This window comes from Erpetoichthys calabaricus, chromosome 13 (genome assembly GCF_900747795.2).
Source record: "Erpetoichthys calabaricus chromosome 13, fErpCal1.3, whole genome shotgun sequence".
Taxonomy (NCBI): Eukaryota; Metazoa; Chordata; class Cladistia; order Polypteriformes; family Polypteridae; genus Erpetoichthys; species Erpetoichthys calabaricus.
In genome coordinates, this window is record NC_041406.2 from 68843807 (window position 1) to 68860045 (window position 16239).

The window sequence follows — 16239 nt, forward strand, 5'->3', positions numbered from 1 at the left end:
TTGAGGTAAGCTAGTTATACTCACTAATGATGCTGTCAGAGAGTGGCAATATATGTAAACACAAGGAAATATTTCACTATGTATGGTAGGCATTTTCTGCAAAAATTAAAATGAAAAATATAAAATGAAATGGCTCTACAGCTACAAAAGACAAAGAATTGTGGGACGTTAAAGTTAAAGACCCTCCCATTGACCCGCACTATTTGAATGTTGAGAACTTGAAAATGAAAATGCAAAGTGGAAAATTAACATTCAATGAGCAGCAGGTGGAGCCAATGCTTATTTGCGTTTTACTTTTGCATTTTTTGCATTGTGGTTCAGGCTGAAAATCAAATTGCAAATGAGGTTGTTTCACTTTCATTTTAATTTTGCAGCATTTTGTTCATGCAGACTTTGAAAATGAAATTGCAAAAGAGAAATTGTATTTTCATTTTATAATTTTCATTTTTGCAGAAAATACCTCCCATACACTCTGTACATGGGACAATAATGACTTATATATAGTCATGCATGGGTGTCTGAGGATCACCTTCCAGGTTCATAAAAAGTATGTGTACTCTGCTGGAACAAGAGGGAGCACCAAAACTAATACCACCATCTCTTATCTCCTCTGTAGCCCGGAGAAGCCGTATTTTATTCACCAAACTCATATGTTCAAATGTTAACATGGTGGTGGAGTGCATAGCATTTCTTATACACAACTCTAAAAGAATCTGAATCTAGTCCTACTCAACGTCTGTGTGCAATTTGCACAATCCCAGCATTCTGCTATGGATTTTTCTCTGTTTAATTCAGATTTCTTTCAAATTCCCATACATTAATTTGCTAGGTTGACCAGATGCTCTAAGGTAAGGTAAGGTAAGGTAAGGTAAGGTAAGGTAAGGTATGAGTAACTGTGCACTCTGATAGATTGATAGTACATGCAGGTTTAGTATCTTCCTTGTATCAGATGATGTCAGAATAGGGCTTACAAATAGAACCCATATTTATAAAACTCACCATGTCTACTAGAGAAGACATGAAAGATAGAAAGATGTAATTCGGATAATAACTTCCACATCATGCACTGTTCGGTAACACTAGTTCAACTGGCAATAAGGGACAAATATAATTAGCTATTAGCACCTCATCCAGGTTTGTTTCCTGCCTTGGGGACTACCCAGCCCCCCAAGAGACAATGAATTGGACAAGGTACTAAAAATGGACAGATGGTTGTAATATTAGCTGCTGGTCTGTTTTATCCCTCAGTTCTCCTATTGTGATAACCAAAGAGTAGTTTAACAGTGTCTCTGAGTATTTAGGGAAACATGCTGAAATTGATGAATATCAGAGCATAAAATCAAATGATCATCCAAGCACTTATTAAAAGAATATGACAAGAGCAAAATTTAATTAAAAATAAAGAATTGCACACATTATTTTATTCCTCAAAACTTTCATTTATTTTCAGAACAGGGCCACTGGGAGTTTGAAGCCTATAGTCCAATAAACTTGTCTTAATTATTTTCACATTCTCTGTAAAAGTTGTGACTTGGTAAGGATTAGTCACTTGAGCTGCAGTTTTTCATTATGTATGGCACAGCTTCTGTATAGCTCTAGACTTATTTTTACAGGATAACGAAAATGGTACTTTCATAATAACTCTTGTGATATCTTTTGGACCACGCTGCATTCTTTTCATTCACCAAAACAAACCAATCATTTATGAATGGCTGCTGTCTTTATTTTTCAAACATAGTTGCATCATCAAGAGTTATGGCATTCTGTAAACGTGTAAAGACGTTAATTCTTAAAACCACTATCAGCTGAAAGGATCCTGGTTTGTATTAAATAATAGGCAATGATAGACTATTATTATTCTGGGGTTAGAAAGAATCCAGCAAAGTATTTTGAAGAATGTGCTGACTTGATTCTTACAGATTCTTACAGAAACAAACCATAAGCACTGGTCTAGTGGGTGAGCTGCGAGTTTGCATCACAAGAATACCCACCAATCTGTTTCGACTGCCCCGTGTTGTCTAGAGCTATGCTAATTTGCATGCAGCAGCTTCTTTTGTCCTGGCTGGCGGCAACTAATGTTGGCAGCAAGGAGAATTGGCTCCTGTCCAAGTCTGGGCTTCTAACTGAAAGGCAGACGTTAAGACAAGACCTTTAGCATTAAGCAATGTGTTATCACTTGGAACCCACAAAGCCTCATGTGACGCTCTACCGCTTTAGCAGTTCTACGCAGTCAAAATGAGTACTCAAAATTATGCCCAACAGCATGTAGTGTGTCATTTGGGAGAGAAAATACAGGATCAAGAAGAAATTCCCTCAGGAAACTATCATTGACTTAAAAAAATAACTAGTAAATAAAATAAGAAATGATTAAAAAAAACTATGAATTTAGTTTTCGATATTAATCTAAATGTACATTGTACACAGGTTTTTCAAAATTTCATAACTTAAATAGGAAACATTTTGCTCTACACAAATGTTACAGATATTGTAATTTATTTCAATTTTTTAAGTTTCTGAGACATCTTAAATATAGTGCAAATATATGACGAAGTGAACCACAGCAATAAAATCCAACATGTTTTAAATAAACCCTTTAAAATGGTTTGCCTCACAAATTACTTTTTTTAATAAAGGCATTTTCATTTATTAGTATCTGGAGTACTGACTCAAACATCACTCAAATCAGTCACATTTTTATTATTTTAGACAAGTGGTTCTTAACCTTTTTTGCCTCCGTGACCCCATTTTCTCATGCTCGCTCTAACAAATTAATGGGATTTGTATTGTAGGCAAATCAATGCTGGAGATTATAATTAATATGGATCATGACTTTATACAAAATTATCTTTAGTGGTTACGGATATCGAAACTATTCAGTTAAATGTTTTATCTATACAATAATGTTTAATGTCAAAAAAAAAGCATACATGTTATCTAAATACCATTCCAAAACACAGCTAAACAAAAGTACATGGCAGGGTCAGGACAAGGGTGAGGCAACCGAGGCACTTACCTTGGGTGAACAATGGGAAAGGGTGCCAAATTGATGAAAAATGAAAATTAATAAATTTCAAAATAAAAAAAAGAAAAAAGCTTAATGTATATTGCAATGTTCGTCAAATACCTTAAGCAAACTGACGATTTGCATCAGACACTCTCATTCGATACACTCGCTTCCTCGTATGATATCGTCCTAGTAAGCGATACAGTACAAACATGCATGTTTGTTGTACATTAATGTGCATTATTTGTGCAGTGTGCTAGTATGACAGCGAGCAGAATTTATTATATTAAATACGTTAACTTAAGGTAAGTTTTCTATTATAAAAATGTGTAATATTCTAATTCATCCATCCATCCATCCATCCATCCAATATCCAACCTGCTATATCCTAACTACAGGGTCAAGGGGGTCTGCTGGAGCCAATCCCAGCCAACACAGGGCACAAGGCAAGAAGCAAACCCTGGGCAGGGTGCCAGCCCTCCGTAGGGCTGTGTAATACTTATTTTGTTTTTCTTTTGTTAATGTTGGTATGATTTTATTTTTAATATGTGTAATTTTATGTTCCTATTACTATTGTACTATTACTGCGTTCTGTGATTTTTTTATTTAATAATTAATAAATTTGTTTTGTTCTCAAAATCATTTATTTATTTTTATTTAATACTTATTAGTAATAAAAAACTATATACATAGGGGCGCAAATTTATCCTCCTGCCTCAGTTGAAAATACCTCTAGGCCCGGCTCTGGTACATGGTTTCTCAATTAGTTAAGCCAAATTGCGCAATTCCAAGAATACTAAAGGTTCTTTGTAATTTTTTTTTTCTTTTTAACAGATGTTGCATTTTGTTAAGAAAATGACTAAATGTCATTGGTATATCTTGGCTCTCATTTTGAAAAGTCTAATTTGTTCTATCTATCCACACTTTATGAACAGCCTAATTTTAATACCAGGGTTGTAGTAAGCCAGGGCCTATATTGGCAGGAGATGGGGAAGGCAGGAAGCAACCCAGAATGGGTCACGGGTCAATCACACACTCATATACACTGGCTCAAGTTAGTAATTAAGCAAGCAAGCACATCCTTGGAATGCAAAGCAAAGGTAGGAAGAGCCACAGAGCAACTTCAGAAGATTATGTGATCTTTAAAAAATCAGCCTGTCTCTTGGAACTACACTTATCTGTTACTTTTCCTGCTGTATCTGTGGCACAAAGAGTAAGCTGAGTGCTAGTGGTGTTATCCTCCTTTCCCTTGCTATATGCCAAAAAACAAATGGAGTAACCAATTTCACTCTTCTGCATTTCAGAATCATTACTAATAACAGTGGCAAATAATGTTAACATTTATCTTTCCGCTCCTTTCCTGAACCCACTTCTCCTTTAGAAGATTAATTTACTGAAGATTTATTGAAACTTGTGCAGACAACACCTGTCACCTACTGAATGAATTTGCACTGAAAACCATTTTAACCGGTGTGCTTTACTGTTTCTCAGGAGAATTGGAAAGTGGAAAATTCAACAATGATGTTTACTGCTTATCAATACGTGCCTGTTTCAGGCTGGGTTCAAGTTGTGAAAGAAAAATGTAGTTTTTGTCATATCTCCATACCCCACAATAGTGCATACCTATTATATAGGCACAGTTCCATGCAAAAATTTGGACACCCATGACTGGTTCTGAAATGATTTCTAATTAATTTTATTAGTTAATATTATTGAGTTATCCTACATCTGGAATTTATTCAGATATTTTGTATCAGTTGTTGGAAATGTTCATTTTTGGGTGCAGGTTGTTACTGCACATGTAGTTGTCACGGGTGAGTCCTTGAAGATCATGAACTTGATTTCATCATCACAGGATTAAATGTCTTCCTGGGCAGTCCTTCTCTAACCAAGCTGTGCAGAGTTTTAGATATCGGCTCTCATCACAGTTTCTTGAATACATGTGCATCTCCTGGTTAGTTTAAACACCATCCTCATAGTTACACATTTACTCTGTATTCAGACAGGTTGGCTGGCATTACAAAAGCAGGTGGACCGGGTCTGTGCTGCATCCCAGCTGAGCCACTTTGGATAGTCACAACTGGCATAACAGCTAAATTAACGCAACTTTTTTATCCAAACACTCTAACACTGGATGACCTGCATCGCCATCTTTTATATGTTTTGCCATGATGATGTAACAACAGGTCATGTGCCTGGCAACAAGTCCTCACAGGTGGCGCAGTGGTAGTGCTGCTGCTTTGCAGTAAGGAGACTGTGGAAGATTGTGGGTTCGCTTCCCGGTTCCTCCCTGTGTGGATAGCGCTTTGAGTACTGAGAAAAGCGCTATATAAATGTAATGAATTATTATTATTATTAAAACAATATGGCAGCCACCATGAAACAGAAAAAAAAATGGAGTCACATTAGAAATTATAAATAATAATAATTATTATTAACGCTTTGAGTAGTGAGAAAAGCGCTATATAAATGCAAAAAATTATTAAAATTATTATTAACATCAGAAAAATATAACATAATAACATGCTCAGATCACAACAACCAGAAGATGGTATCTCTGCTTTAAAAGCTAAATCAAATATCAATATCATTTTACTGTATAGAACCAAACATTCGTCTGGACCGATTGGCTATTTAATAGCTCGTGTACATTTATAGTGTAGTGAATTCTTATTTACCAGTAATGGTGCGCTGCACGATAACGTGCAGTGAATACACTTGACTTGAGCATTCATAGTTTTCATACTCTTTCTCTGTACTTTTAGCATTTGTCTGCTCAGAGGTTGATGCTCTTGCTGCCTCCTGAACAGCCCTTCTTATCTCCACCCTAGTGGCCCACTTCTTCTCTTCTTTAGATGGCATCTTTTTGCATTAAAACTGATTAAGTCAGTGTTTGTGTTGCAGTTACTTAGTACGTTTTCCTTAATTTTTCACTTAAGCTGGCACTAAGGTCTTCAATCTGCCTCAAGAATGATTTAAGATATGAAGAGGTAGGGGAAGTGACGGAGAAGTTGGTAAGGAATGAGAACGGTGCCTGTACGCATGTGCCACATGGCTGCCCTACTGGCCACTTCCGAGAGTTGATTCTACAATAAAATAAAATAAAAATAAAAAGAGAAATAACCTTTGAGGTCAATCATCACCCCAAAAGTGGATAGTAGACATCACGTAGTATATGTGTACCAATTTTCAGGTCAATACTTCAAACGGTTTGCGAGCTACAGGTGATTTAAAATCCTGGATGGACAAACAAGACAGCCACGATAGCGTATTATATAAGAAGATAATGAGAATAAAACAATTCTGTATTATTGTATCTTTCAGAATGGCCTTTTCATCTACAACATCCATGGCATAAGAGTCTAATGTGTAGTAACAATGCACTGTTGAGGTTGTGGATGATTTCAACAACACTTGTATTAAGACTTTTCCTTCACAGCTCTGGTATGTTTTTTTTTGATTACCTGCATTTGTTTTCCTTGACTTGTCACTGCTGATTACTAACTATACCTCTGTTTTTTTCATTCAGGGCAGTTAAATTGGTTAATTTCTTTAATATTCATCAATATTATGTCCTAATGTATATTTCCAACTGAATTTTTCTTTTATAGGCATATTGGTTTAAGATAAAAGTCTACAAAAACTGATTGCAAATGTAACAGTAAAGGTCTAACGCTATACTATGCATGAAAGACACCTGATAAAGAAAGAACACCTGAGTGCCACTTGTCCCAGCACAAACAGGGGAGTGAAAAAAAATGCACATTTACACAGAAATACCTAGAAAAGAAGGGTAACATTCTGTACTTTTATTACCTCCCCTCTTAAATCATAATTTCTCTTGAAGGCAACAAAAGTAGTATGTAACAAAAGTACACATGGAGAACATTATATATGTCTTGGTTACTCCCTTTATTTTATCTGAAGCTTCTAAATTATATAAGATACTTATAAACAGACATGATGAATTTAGACATACATTTTTTTTTGCTTTTTGGTACTAACTGATGGCCTATACTTCAGAGAAACGCATATTAAAGAAAAGACCTTTTCTCATGGCATTACAAATGGATGCACAACTAGCTCACCAGCGAAGCCACAGAAACCAGAAAGATGGGGATTTTTTTTCCCTTTCTGTTGGATTTTGCCTGACAAATTTAAACTGCTTGCCTTATGTTATTTATTTTATTTTTAAAAGCATTGGGCATCATGTTTTATTTCCTGAGTTTTTTTTTTTATATTTTTGATTTTTAGAGCACTTATTCATCATGAATAGATGGCTATATAATGTCTTATACATTTAGCAAGGAAATTTAAATATTTATATATAATTTTATACAAGTTTTATATTTATATCATAGATAGATAGATAGATAGATAGATAGATAGATAGATAGATAGATAGATAGATAGATAGATAGATAGATAGATAGATAGATAGATAGATAGATAGATAGATAGATAGATATTTATATCTATCATTTCTCTTTCTATGTTTATTGGTATATTGCTTTCATTCAGTACTACTAGACTATTAAAATTTGTACACACAACAGGATCATATACAGGCTGTCTAGGGGAATCCAATTGTGTTAGCGTTCTAACAGAACGTGAAAGGCTTATTGTCCTGTGTGTAAATACAGACACTCGGTTAGCTATTTGCAGTTGATAGACCTGTCCACATCCATATTACATTTCCAATGGGCAATCAGCTTCATGTCAGCACAAAGATATATCTTCTCCATCTCTTGCTGACCCTGCATTAAAATTCAAATGCATTGTTGTTTCTTTTTTCCCTGCTGGGTAACTGCCATAGGATCTCTTCTACGATTGAATCTTTCTAATGGACAGCGACTTAATGATACTGCCTGACAGATTCCATGTGAAATCTAATTAAAAGGATAATGCAAGAAAGGGGAAGCACTCTTCACCCTTAATATCTGCGTCCTGTTAAGATTTATAACAGATGGTATACGGTGAACTTCAGTTGTACCAGAGAGAAAATTACACTAATGTATATTTTATACTACTACTGTCCCAGTATTCAAGACCTCCTGTTATTTATACCTAAATTGCGAGATAATGGTAAAGCATAACATATTGAACTTAGTGGAACATACAGTATTTATAACAAACTTAATGTATGCAAAAAATTTTCCAGTGCGAATGAACGATGGAGGCTGCAAAGAAAAATTGCAGTTTGAAAATTTCTCCTTTAAAAATTAAACATTTAACATTCAAATGTGAACTCCATATTCAAATATCTACTACCCTGATGTCAAGAAGGAAATACTGTAGTTTTTAAAGATCTACAAAATATTTTCAGTGAAAAATGCACTATGGTTGCTAGTTGGAAAAAAATGAGCTTTGTTCCATCGATCTGACAGCCATTTTCTACCCTGTTTTTGGCACTTGTGTGTCATGAAAAAACCTGAGCCTATCCAAGTAACATTTTGTGAATGGGAGGTACTAATGCAGGGTACAACGTATTTTTGTTGGCAAGTTAGGATTCTTCCAACTGAAGTAAGATGGGACAGCATGCTAGGAGTGTAGTATAAGTTACCACAAAAAAGTGTTTTTTTAACACACTACTGTAGTATTACATCACATGGTACTAAACAGTTGTTAAAGGTTTAAGAGTTTTTTTAATCTCAAAGATTGCAGGATAAATAAAGAAAGATATGTGTGACATAGAATTTCGGTCTGAGTTAGACCATGTTGAAAATTAATGCATTTTATCTAGGACTAATTTCCATTCACAATCTGAAAACCTAATTAGGAAGCCATGTCTAGAGGTCTTTTGTTTGGCAAGAATTGCTATAGTTTTAAGACATACAATGTATCTGTTTAGCTTCCAGGGACTACACTTTTCACAGAAGATTAGCAAAATTAACCAGATTGAGTGATCTCTATCCAGCATGCCATGGAAGAAATGTTTTGATACAATACAATACAATACAATAAATTTTTATATAACCCAAAATCACACAAGAAGTGGGCTTTAACGGGCCCAGCCCCCCAGCCTTGACTCTCTAAGAAGACAAGGAAAAACTTTCAAAAAACCCTTGTAGGAAAAAAAAATGGAAAAAACCTTGGGAAGGCAGTTCAAAAACAGACCCCTTTCCAGATTGGTTGGGCATGCAGTGGGTGTCAAAAAATGGGTAATTACAATAAAATACACAGAACAGAACACAAGTAATCCTCAAAACAAAATATAATAGTGCAATACAAATATTGCCAATATAGAGCAGAATTCAACAATAGATGATATCACATAATGTGATGAAAAAAGGTGAAGTTGTTCAAAGCGTGCGATCGTGTTACCAATATTGAATATTGTATGCTTTTGGCACAGCAGAAATGTATGATTAGCTTTCAGATGTGCAACTAATAATAACACCTTTATTGGTACTCTACCAACTACGCTCTTTAGTCACTGGGCATAAAATAGAAATCAACAAGGTGGTATGTCAGTCATCACAGAACACACTCACACACATGCTTTCATTGACACTGGGCCAATTTATGGTCACAAATCAATTTAACATGGACGTCTTTGGAATGTGACAGAGTACAGGAGGACCTAGAAGAAATGCATGCACATACAGGGAGAATATTCAAGTATCACACAGAGAGAGACCGGGATCAAAACTGTGCCGTTATGCCACACCAACTAGGAATTCTGATGTCTTTAGGTACTGATTAACGCTCATTCATCTACAAAAAATGTAATGTAAATGAACTAATATGAGTGACACTGCTTTGGCAAAGCATAACTATATCCTCAACTGTTTCGAATAACAGAATGTACTTTTTTGCAGCTCCATGTCTTTTGGCACACACCTTTTGATACAGGCCTTTCTATAGGGAACAGCCAATGTTCTTTACAAGACCAGAACTATACAGCAGGTAAGTTTGTTTAAGTGAGTCAGTGGTGGAGGCTAAACCAGAAATCTTATGGCTTATAATCTTTTGTCTTACCAGTTAATATCATATCACCTGCCTACAAGTTCAAACTCAAATGTAATGTCATATACATATACTGTAAATAGTACAATTAATATTTCTTCTCCAACAGTGTAGTGACAGTAGTATAATACCAATAACAGGAACTGAATGAAACACAGACAATGAATACATTATACATTAGATACAACATCAAACAATATACAGTACATAGTATAAGAACATCGGGTACATTAGGCTTATGAGTAGTCTGATGACCTAAGCATAAAAACTGTCCCTTGGTTTAGTGGTTTGTTTTGAGAAGACACCTGATAATTAATATGAAATCTTGAAAGAAAAAATTACAAGAAATGCTCTGATCATTGCTTTCTGTAAAAGAACACACTCCGTACTTAGTGCAAAGTGCTTTTTAAATAGATGAAGAAGTTAGGTAGATATATGCAGTATTGCTGCATATGAACAGTCTCAACTATAATAATCAGAAAGGATATAGGGGAAAAAAAAGTCACCGCTTATTAATGTCTAATTTTACAGAGTTAGAAATATTACGACTCTTTAACAGTGTGCCATGTTGAGGGCTGCTGTCTAAGCTTGGGGTAAATGGGACCAAAAGGTGCCTCAATAGTTGTTTAAGCAGTTTCCTCATCAATTGCTGATAGTCAACTGTAATATCTGGACAGGAGTTAACAACTCGTCCTGTCATTACCGGTGTGGCCCAACACATCATCTTACAACCTGCTCACTACATAGCATCTATAAATGACCCCATAAAGCAGGTGACGTGCCAGCCTGATCTTTAAAAGGATGACTCCACTTTGCACCAAGTGACCCTGGTCAAGGCTGCTTGTTGCAGCATTAATGGCCTAATAAATGAAGACCTCTCTAGGATACTGTAGGTGAATGGGATGAGTCTTGATGCGTTGTATTTAATGTTGGGAAGACCATCAGATGGGTTCTTACCATCAGCCGCTCCCATACCTGCAGCCCAACCTGCCTTTGTCTTCCAGAATTGTACACTAGCTGATGAGGGCACTCTTACCTAACTCTTGTTGCCATTAGCCTTAACCATCTCCTGGATGTCACATCAGATGTGTAGCTACTAGAGAAGGGAAGCACCTCAACTTCCTCATTTTGAATGAGCTAAGTCTTACTTCCTTAAATCCCATTGGTAGCATATAAAAACCTTGTTCAGGCAACAATGCAATATTATTCTCCTTTATTGAATGGGGGACCTTCCACAGGCTTGTACATGCTAGAATGCTTTCACAGAGGAGCATGCTATGCATGTGCCTTACATGCAGATTATGCTAATGCCACTAGCCTAGCAGTCATTGTTACAGTAGTTACAGTATATTTCAATGATATCCCCCCCATGATTTGGCAGATCTGGTCCTAGAAAAAATGATCACCCAGAAACTTGCAGCTATATACCACTGCTGTCTTGCCGTACCTTAAATGTGCACCAGCCATCACACAGCCTTAAAGCTGCCCAGAATAATCAGGTAATGGAACAGTCTGCTTTTGATGAGACCATCACTCCATCTAAGCACACTTCAGTTGTATAAAATACCTTTGCCGGGGGTCATAGGTACCATGGTATGCACAGTGTCCCTTCATTGTACCTGTCCCTGTGCCTGTGGTAATTCTTTACATGTTAAATAAAATTCACTGTTGCAAATTGATGAAGACCAACATAGTGTGCAATACATTTAAGACTACTTTGCATGTTTTAGTGGAAAAAAGGCATCTCAAGAATAAATCACAGTCACAGAGTTCATTCTTGTTGACAGCCTGAGGATGTTTGGTATACCATGCAATTGTTTCTTTCTGTTGCTTAGTAGATATGCACACAAGCTGCCCTTAAGAAAAAAAATTAAGATGTAGGAATAAATCTTTTCCACTGTCTGTGCTTTCTTCCAACCAGTGCAGCAGCTGATACCATTGATAACATCCATTTAATGGAGTGATAACAAGCCAAATGAATGAAAACCCACACTGCATCCCTAAACACAAAGCACTTTAGCAAAAAAAAAAAAAAAAACATGTACCAGACTGAGGTGTAAACAGTGCGGAGCTTGAGATTTTTAAATACATTTACATGGCCTATACCACTGAGATGTAATTTACTCTACATTCCTGGGAAACCAACGTAGAAAATCTCTTCATAATAAATGAAGGCAATTTAGAGCAAGTAATGACAGCAAAGGTGATCTTGGGGCTTCCAGACATCGTAACACCCTTCCTAAATTATTTATAATGCTAATCTACACCTACAGAGGATTAATTTAAAATGTATTCTGCACATGACAAAACTCATTAGGGTGACAGGTCTGTAAGCTGGAAGATGGCCTAGTCTATAATGATGTCTGGTGTTAGAATTGAGCTCTGGAGATCATTTTAAATTTGGCCAAATTTATGGTTGCATAGCACTGTAAAGAAAAGGTTCTATCCCAGGGGTGTGTAAATTGTTGTGTACACTCTGTGGCTTACTGAGCAAAATTTATATGCAAGCATAAAACCTTATTATTGTCATTGTTGTTGAAAGAAACACAGAGTAGTCAAAGTTTCATGTGGAACTGGTAAAGATGACTTGACTATTATGATCATCACTAGAGATGAACGAAATCCAAGGTGTTTGCTTTGCCTCGAGTTCAGAGAAATCACGCAAGTGTTCACAAATATTGCCAAACTCTGCAAAATACATTGAAGTCAAAGCGGAAGGACTAACTGAACTAGATTTGAATGGATTATAATGGTGCAATCATCTTTAAAGTATCCCTGAGGGCTAGTGAAATGTCTGCCAACTAAACTGGACTGATTATTGCGGCCAAAAAGGTAAGCTGAGCTGTGCGACAGTAGTGCCAACTACCGCACCACCGTGTCTCCGTATATTCAAAGAAGAAAGGTCACAGTCAGAGATGCGCAATTAAATATTTCATCAAAGCAAACAGTAAATGTTAAAATCGTAGTCAAAAGTCAGAAAAAGTACGTAGGTCTTTTAAAGGCAGAATATTTAAAGTGGTGTGTCGTGATTGAAGCCGTTTGCTCATTCTGTTTTTTGAAGTTGTACTGAAGGCTCTCCAAATCGTCTGTGCTGATGTTTTGCACTTTTTCTTTCATCTTAAAGATAGAAACATCTTGTAAATAGTATTAAATCTTTCGTTATTATTATTATTTCATAGAGTCTCCTGTGTTTTGGTATCAGGCTCCTTCAATGTTTGTTTTTTATCTCTATTTGGCTAATTATGCATGCATAGGGCATGCAACCTCCTTCTCTTATATTGATGAGGAACTCGAAGATTGACCTGTGCATCTGGTGACAAACAGAGATAATTTGTTATTTATGCTGCAAATGTTTCATAAAAATAAATTTTTTAGAACCTGCATTGTTTACTTATCTGTTCTACCACTAATTAATTCCCTCAGAGTCTGTAATGCAAGTGATAAGCATTATATACCCGGGGGCTGGTCCTATCCAATGTTGGCTGTTACAGCTCCAGGGGATGTCACGCTGGACTTGCAAAGCATTATGGGGTACTGGGAAAAAAGTTCCCCTAAACTGGATGAATTATCAATAAATAATTTGAACAACATGGGTGAATGGGAATGCAACAAATTTGCAGCGAATAACATTGGGTTAAATTCACTGATCAACACTAATCATCACCATCATTACCAATTTTACTTCCATTTTACAAGCTGAAACGTTTTAGCTGACTACCCCCAAATCTTTTTCCTACAGATTATGTAGCATTGAACAAAATCCATTTTTTTTTGCAATTTTCAGGGGTCAAATGGACCCCCCTGTATTAAACAGGTATTATTTGGAATGCAATTTTGAAGGGCATAATAACTTATTGATACTGTATGCCTGTAAAATGCTTAATAAATATGACATGGTATGGTATGGTGTATACAATGGACACTCAAACAGACACAAGCACAGATCATTTAATCATTTTAACATTTGTAATTGTCAGTTTGTCCAGTTATGATGCAGCATGAATATTTTCAGTTATTATTGAGACTGAGAGTTCAAGAAAAAGAAAGCAAAGGTATGCTCTGTTTCATATCAAGTCTGAGGTATCCAGACTCTTAATGTTTGGAAAAACACTCCACGCAGTATTGGCCCCAAGATCAACTTAAAAAGTAAGGTAGAAGAAAAGGAGTTGTATTTCAGGAGTATAACTCATAAAATGGTCTGGTATACTAGAATTTCATTAACAGATATTAATATTAATAGTTGTATCTTTTCTCCAACAAAGTCATGTTAAAAAATAAGTACTGCCCATGCAAATAAATTCAACATATTTGAGCAGGCAAACATTATATCTTCATGCAAATAGTGCTTACAGATGAAGGTGATATACTGTACTTGAACAAATGATAGTTAAAACTGACATGGTGAAATCATTCTCATAATCTAAATTAGATTAGCTGCCAATGAGTAGACCCTTAGGGAGTATGTAGATGGACTCTGTCTTATTTAAACAGCAGATATCTTGGGTTTAGTCTTCTCTTTGCTATTGGCGTGTGTGATATCATCATGCCAAGATCAAAAGAACTCTATAAGGCCCTCAGAAAGAAAGTTATGGATCGCTATGAGTCTGGGAAGGGATTTAAAAAGCACCAAATTATCTGAAATAAATCATTCAGCTGTAAGGAAACTCTTCTACAAGTCACATAGATTTCAAACTGCTTATCTGTGCCGAATTGGCTGGCCCAGTTAATTCAGCCCAGGAGCTGATTGTTTAGTATTAAAACAACCTGCTAAGAACCCCATAATTTCATTACAGGATTTGCAGGTCTCTCTTGTAAAAGTTGGTGTCAAAGTGCATGCATTACACAATCATAAAGAGACTGCACAAATTTGACCTACATGTGAGGTGTGCCAGAGCCTTTGCTGTCCAAAAAGCATACTAGAACAAGAATACATGTAGGCAAAGACCAGACCTTCTGGAACAACGTATCTGGACAGATAAATCAAAGATAACAGCTGTTTAGGCAAAGGAACAGTAGACATGTTTTGGCGCAAACTAAAGACAGCATTTCAGGAGAAGAAACTCATAACAACTGTAAATAAGCACAGTGGTGGAAATGTTACTCTTTGGTGTTGCTAAACTCCCTTAGGTCCAGGGCAGCTTGTAGTCATCAAGTCAACTGTGGATTCTGCATCATGTTAAAGTGTGCTTGAGCAGAATATGAAGTCACTTTCTGTCTGAAAGTTGAAGTTGAACCATAGATGGATATTTAAATGCAATGACAATCCGAAGAACATTAGCAAAACATCCAAGGAATGGCTCATAATGAAGAAATTAAGGGTTATGGCCTGGCCTAGCCAAAGCCCTGATTTGAGTTCCATTGAAATATTGTTGGAGATTTCAATAGGGCAGTACAAGCAAGAAAACCTACAAACATCTTGCAAATGAATGTATTTTCCATAGATTCATGTATTTTTCATGTATCAAATATTTCATTGAACTGGATGGATGGATGATGTCAGAGACTGGTGGAAAGTTAAACAAAACACCTACAATAAGTAATTTAGGCTAAAGGAGGCAATACCAGCTTCTGAGGTCAAGGGTGTACTTACTTTTTCCCCAGTAGACCATTACATCTATTGGCATTTTTGTTGAATAAATAATTTAAAAAGCAAATTTTCCTTGTGTTATTATTCAAGTATATCACCTTTATCTGTAGACACTGTTTGCATGATGATCTACTGTTTGCCCTGATCAAATATGTCAATGATTTCCATGGAATGTACTTACTTTTTCACATGTCTATATGCAGGTGTGTTGTCCAGGGATGATGCACTGTGAGAAGAAACTCTTTAATACAGTAGATTTGTAATGAGTGCATAGTTTACTGCGATTACAATTGAAAGTGTCCGTCATAAGAATAACATTTAACTGAATTTATGTAAATGTGGGAACTAGTGATGCAGTCAGGAGTAGTAATATTTAGTCAGCTGATCATCCTGTTATCCAAAATTGACTGATAAAGACTCCCAATTTTGGGCTGGGAAGGACAAGAGGAAAGTTCTCCATAAACACCAAACACTTAGACTATGTAGCCACCATCATTTACATTTCCCTGCCATTACAGGTGGTCTTTTACTTTTATTTCTTATTGTAAGCAACTGAGAATATAAGGTTGTTAAAAGCAAATCCTTTTATAGAAAAATCTGAATTGACAGAGGAAAAACATCATATATCTGCATATTCCTCATATTTACTACTACTCAAAGTGCATCATTGTATGAAAAC

General features: G+C 36.0%; 1 protein-coding gene across 3 annotated transcripts in view; it reads right to left on the reverse strand.

Moving 5' to 3' along the window:
- The window catches only part of cdk14 (cyclin-dependent kinase 14), an 868117-nt gene that overhangs the window by 296667 nt on the left and 555211 nt on the right, over positions 1-16239 (reverse strand). The gene's annotated exons all lie outside the window — the stretch shown is intronic.